The 6,850-nt window shown below is 31.1% G+C and overlaps 1 long non-coding RNA gene across 1 annotated transcript; it reads left to right on the forward strand.

The window, feature by feature from the left end:
• Positions 1-1,039: 1,039 nt before the first annotated feature.
• On the forward strand, positions 1,040-1,788 carry LOC113787043 (uncharacterized). The gene is made up of 2 exons (XR_003473238.2): positions 1,040-1,287; positions 1,495-1,788. It is a non-coding gene; the product is annotated as an uncharacterized lncRNA (long non-coding RNA).
• The last annotated feature ends 5,062 nt before the right edge of the window (positions 1,789-6,850 follow it).

A 6,850-nucleotide genomic window follows, 5' to 3' on the forward strand; every position in this document is an offset into this window, starting at 1 on the left:
CAAAATTAAAATCCACCACCAAACTATTGAATAACCTTATTATTGTAATAACCACAACAACCCACACCAAATGTTTTAAGGGTTAGTTAAAGACAAAATAACATATTCTTTCGGTTCTTTATTATAAGAAAAAAATTTAACTTTTTTTTTGTTCTTATTATAAATAATTTTAATTAAATTTTTAATTTTACTAATTTCATAATATTTTTTATTAAACTTTTGTAACACTTTTCTATAATTTTTTTTAAAGTTTTCTAGTTCTAAGTAGAAGGTGGTAAATGGAAAAGTCACAAAAAATAATTAAGATTATTTTATATATATATATATATAATTCGTTAAATTTAGTTTTGACAAAATATCTTATAAATCTCTTCATTATGAAAATTCTCTAAATTAATTATATAAAAGAATAATTTGCATTGAAGAAATTGGATTTCCTTAAAAAATTACATTCTCTACAAAAAATTATCTCTTCCGAACTCACTTTTAGCAAAAATCTTCAATTCTACCATAGACTCTTAATCGGATATATGTGCCTATAATCATTTAACGTCCTAGGATATATGGTCATGTTTTGGTATCAAGGCTATGAAGAAGCTATGATGGTCTTAAGAAGGCATGACTATGACTATGTCATATTATAATATCCTTCAATAACTTCGAAAAATTTGAAATTAAAGTTGTTAGGTTTGATACTTCTATTACCATCACAACTCCATTCATTTTCAATTTCTTCCATTGAAAATGGAGACAAATATCCCATATTATCTTATGCAGAAATATGGAAAAAGTCAATGTCATCGAAAACAGACTTCTTATTAATAAAAGTATTAATAAAAGTAAAATTAACAAAGTAAAATAAATAAAAAGGCTTTCTATGCCAAGAAAAAAAGATAATTGGGTAATTTACCAAACTTTTTTTATTATTATATAAAGATAAAAGACGAAGTCCCAAATGCAAGTAGCATGGATTGTGTAATGTTATTATAAAAAAGACAAATTGATGTAGGAAACCGAAATTTGACGTGGATATAAACAAGGACCTAAGTTTAGAGACATTTGACTGCATGAAAATGTGAGAATTATAAACTTTATAAATACTTAATCTATTTATAACAGAACAATCATCTTCCAAAATACCCGAGAGTGAAGAAAAGCAAATTAAGGTATCTTACAAAATGGTTTCATGTTTTGATTTTTTTCTTTCATTCAGTTTTGGCAACATGGCAAAGCGTTTATTTTCAAGGACTGATCAAGCTAACACTAAGCCTAAGCCATCTAATTCTCGTAAGTCTTATAAACCCTTTAAAAAAAAACAAATTATACCCTTCAATTCTACCACTTTCTCAAAAATATTGCTGAAAATCTTTATATTGTAAAAAATTGTGATCGATGCAGTCTAAATTGCGATATTTTTTTTTTATTTTTTAAATTATGATTTGTTTTTGTTATTCAAAAAGTGTTTATCTGATTGAAATATTTGTTTCTTTGCAGAATTTACAATTGTGACACGAGACCGTCCAAGGAACCATAATTATTAATAGGAATATATGCTGTGCATAATTTTTTTTTATTACGTATATTAAGAAAAAGTAAGTAGAAAAAATATGTATAAATGTTTAAGTTTCTATTGGACATAAATTTTAGCTCAATATATTGTTGTAGATTTTTAATGTGAGTTGTTTGAAAGTTATTATTAAAAAAATAATTGTTGCAGCATGCCACTGTATCACTTTTTCTTCTCTTGTGCATATTCCATAAATTGAAAAGTGCTTAAGTTTCTTCTTACTGTTCAGCGATGGTTCAAGGACCATGATTTAAGGGTTTTATTCTGCAATATATATTTTGTTTGTATATATTAGGATTTATATGGAGTAGAGCCCAAGTTTTATTAGAAATAAAAAGCTAAGAGAGCTATAATTTATAAGTCTTTTGGAGTGACACTAATGAGACTATGTTATCATTATGACGGTTATCAATATGATTAATTCATTTGAATGATTTGGAAGAGGACCGTATATTTGCTTTGTTTATGATATCGGTTTGTTATTAGGTTTTATATGTGCTATTTGAATATGTGATATACGTTTAATTTTATGAAAGTAGAGATAATTATTCTTGCTTTAATTGATGACTGATTTAGATAGTTAGGGTGTGAGAAATTGATTTCAAGGATTTGAAAAGGATACAAGAGATTTCATTTGAGGTGATGATTAATTGGGTAGATTCACGTGAACCCGAGATTACATGGTTTCAATTGATAATTAAGAGTCATATATTTATGTATTATGAATGACCAGTGTCATGTGGTGTGTGGTCATGTGGTATGGGACACACGAGGCCGATCCCCTACTTGCCCCTATGGGCATAGGTTTGATAGGTTTTGTGCCCTATAGAAACAAACTTAAAAGTTAGGAAGTTCTATAGCCTTATTTTATTAGAGGTGATTGACTTATAACATATTGACTCAAAGAGTAGTGGAACAACTTGCATAATCAATTGGGAAAATTTGTGGCATTAGGATGTGGCCACAAGTCAACATATATTTCATCTTCATTGAATAGATAGGAATGACCTAAGAAATATCATTTGAGAATGGGTGCTTTTTAATATGTTTGTGTGACATAGTTATTTCTTACATGTACGAACCATTCCCATTTTATGATTGTACATGTGTCTTGCTCCCTTTATCTTTTCATTGTTCTTGTATACACGATGATTGATAGATCTTGTTGAAGATGATGCGACACATTTTCTTCCACTTATGATCCTACTAAGAGGGAGGTCACTATGGAATGACCTGGAGACTATGTACGACGTGGCCAACTGATAGGAGGTCGATGTTGAGTACACATATTTTGACTTCCACGAGAATCATCACTTACATATTTTGAGTGTTATAATGACAGGGTGAGAGAATTAAATCTTGACTATACAACTATACATGGATGATCAAGATTAAAAAAAAAGTCATGTGACATTTTTAAGTAATCACATGTCACTTAAATAACTCTTAATCATGACCATCCATATATGGTTGTATGGTCAAAATTTAACACTTTTACTCTTTCATTGTAAAACTTCTCTCATTTAATATATATATATATATATATATATATAAGGTGGATTGGTGAGATACAAGGTCTACCATTCCATAGTATATGAGGGTCTCACATTATAAGACATATCCTTTCGCCACTTTCCCCTTGAGGAATATGCGACTAACATGTTTATCGACGCCAACTTTTTGGTGAAAATGAGTGTGGGGGTGTATGTACTTTGTGTTATGAAGAAGTCATAGTCTCCTTAGGGTTCACATATTACTTCATATGTTTTTCAATTCTCCCTAGATTGTAGACCTTCTATAGCCAATGAGATTCACATTTGTTGGATATTAGACTCCCTTCCTATGTAGAGAAAAGTCCAAATATTGTAGTCCATGTGTCTTACTTATTCAAGTGGAGAGAAGTCAAGACATGGACTATTTTGAAGAAAAGACAACCACCAAAAGAGAAAAGAGAAGAGTAAACCCTATTTCTGATTTTGTTAAATTAGTCTTAGAAAAACATCAATTGCGCATTTGTTAACCGTTCGATTGAACTGATTTTTGGACAGCTAGTTTGCAACATACATGTCGTTGTTTTCAACATCCGGATCAGAGAACCGATGTTTGGAGAGGGGGGAAATAGTGCTCGCACAACAACAGGTTTTTGGAGTGTTTTTCATTTGTAAGTTTTAGTGTTTTGTTATCTTGGCTGATTGTAGTCACAAACAATTTGTGCATCATTTTGAGACTCTCTTGTACCCTTATTTGATTATAGTGGAACTATTTTTTTTTGGTATAGACGACTCATGGTTTTTACTCTTATATCGAGGAGTTTTCCACGTTAAAGTGTCATTATTTATTATGCTTTTTTATTTAATCAATTTTTTGTCATATATTTATTGTTGCTCTTCACAGATTCTTGCAAGTCGGGGGATTTTATATCCACCAAGTATTACTTGATATCATATTTCTTTATATCAGCATTGACTATATTGATGGGAATAAACACAAAAGCACAATAACAAGTAATACACATCAGATATAATATTCATATAGATAACTTAGTCTCAAAATGATACACATATTATGCCTACAATAAGCCAAAATATAAAGCACTAAAACTTATAGATTAAAAGAAAGAAGGAAAACACCAAAAAAAATATATTGTTGTGTGAGCACTATCACTCCTTCTCGAGACTTCGTTTTACTAATCCGACCGTTGAAAATGAGGACCTGAATATTGCGAATCTACTATCTAAAAAGCAGCCCGATCCAACGGTTAAGGAATGCACAATCCATATTTTTATGAGACTAATTTGACAAAATCGGGAATAGGAATTACTCTTCTATTTTGTCTTTCGGTGATTGTCTATCTTTCAAAATAGTTTCTCTCTTGCAACCCTAATGAGACCCCTCTCCACTTAAATAAGTGAGACATATGACCTACAATATTTGGGTCTTTCTCCACATAGGAAGAGGGTCTAATACTTAACATATATATGGAGTAGCTAAAATATCACTAGAATGGATGTTAAATAGAGATATTGTAGTATTCTAGAGATTTATTATCATTTTAAAATTGTATCCTCTAGGAGAGGATAAAATATGGTTTTTAGAGGATAAACGTTTGAAGCTGAAATATGAGTTAGATAAAATAATAAGTAGAGAGTATAGAAATGACACACCCAAATTTATACTAGTTCACCCAAAATGGGTTATGTCCAGTCCTTACTAACTTGTGAGTTTTCACTATGACTAAAAATGGCTTGTCCTCTATCGAAGCTCTTTTTCACAGTATTTTCTTAGCCTCAATAGGCTTACAATATTTTCTTCTTGATTTACACTTATCACCAAGTTTGTAATAACTTGAGGATATACAGATTTTGAGAGTATTGATAAGTGTATGATTCTTTCACTCTAATAAAATTTCTAAGAGGAAAACTTCTAAGATATAGTTGAGAATAGTAGAAAGTATTATGAGGGGATGAGTGTGCTCTTCACATCTTTTAATATTTCTCATTTGTATGAGTTGTGTTTGATGAGAACGAGTTCATCTCAATTTATAGAGGTGATGATGCTTCAGTTACAAAGAGAAGTACAAAGTATCCGTTGGAGTCTTGGTTAATTGTCCAAAGTCTTTATTTTGAATTTCAAAAATGTCATCCATATGCCCTTGTAAGACAAAAGATAGGAGGATAAGTTTTTAGTCCGTCCTCGGTTATGAGGATTGATTTTCCATGGATTATGATGTGACTTATGCTTTTGACTTTTTCCTTTTCAAACAATTATAGGGTCTTGCTTTTTTGGTCAAGGACAATACCTTTTGTACTTTGGTACTTTTACTCATTTTCCCATGTATGAGGATGAATGCAAGACAGAAGTTCATCTTTTCTTCTGTTTTGTTTATCCTCTGACATATAGATCATATATTCATCCTCTTATTCAACATTGTTTGTCTTTTGACATCATTTCTTCAGTATTGTTTTATCCTTTTTCAGAGAGGTTATACTTTCATCCTCTACTAGTTTATCCTCTCACGTAGAAGACATAACAAACATTTGTAAAAGACTTTTCTTCTAATCAAGAAGATGAGGAACCTGTTTTCTAAATTTGATACACTAAAAAGCACAAATTAGATAACATGTATAATTATAATCTTTGAAATAATTTTGTTATCAGTAAAATATTTGAGAGAGATTTTGTCTCAACAATCTCCCTTTTTTAGAAATTTTTTTAGATTATTATCCTAATGAAATAAAATGCATAAGTAATGATTTGATTATGCTCCCCCTCAACATATGCATAATTTTAAATTTTGCTCCGGCTCAACATATCCATAAATATTTGAGATAAGTATTTTGAACCAAAATATAAATTCATTAATTGTTCAAGAAGGCAATGACTACAAAATGGTTCAAAAGAAGAAGAAAAATATAATTAATAAAGACGATTGAAATGTAAAAATTTCAAAAAGGCATCCTCTTAGACTACAAAAAGTTGACAATTTTTGCTTATAATCTTTCTCCCCCAGATTTGTCAACCATAAAAAAGTGTCATAGCACTCAGAGCTATTTGGATAGAGATTAATTGTCAGAAAAGGATGAAGTTGAATGATAAGGAAGATCTATATGAGGAGGTTGGGGTGGTAGAACCGGAGGATGATCCTCGAGAGCGATAGTGGTGATAAGATGTTTGGTGACCCATTCTAAGAGGAGACCCAAGTGAGCCAAGGTCGGTTGAAAAGAGTTGAAACTTTCAAATAGTTTCTTTTAATCTTTCCTGATCTTTTTGAGAAACCTTAATTCTTTTTGAGTACGTTTAGCCTCCGCCCTCTTATTCAGACACAATGTGGTGTTTATCTTGAGGCATTGCATTTACACTGGCACTCTTGTTTTGGGAACTTACGCCTTTGTCTTGGGAGGAATTTTCACCAGTTTTTACTAGGTATGAGTTGATGAAGCTGAATCGTCCAGTGACCTCCATAATGTCAATTTTTGATGTTTCACCACTAGTCCTTGGTGGAACAGATTACTCAAACAATGGAGATGATGTGGGAATAACTGGATGAGTGTTAGCAACATGACTAACCTTTACTGGAGAAGTGAAGATTTGGGACATTTTGGAAGATAGTTGTGCATTTTGAGTGGGACTTATAGGCGGATATGGCAGAAACATAAATGTGTGTTGCATATTTTGAGACATCTCCATAGTCTCTGCAACTTAAGGAGTTTTTGGAGGAGAGAATTAATGGTGGGTGAGATTTAGATCAAAGTATAATTCTTCACCATCTTTCATTAGTTGGTG

This window comes from Cicer arietinum, chromosome 6 (genome assembly GCF_000331145.2).
Source record: "Cicer arietinum cultivar CDC Frontier isolate Library 1 chromosome 6, Cicar.CDCFrontier_v2.0, whole genome shotgun sequence".
Taxonomy (NCBI): Eukaryota; Viridiplantae; Streptophyta; class Magnoliopsida; order Fabales; family Fabaceae; genus Cicer; species Cicer arietinum.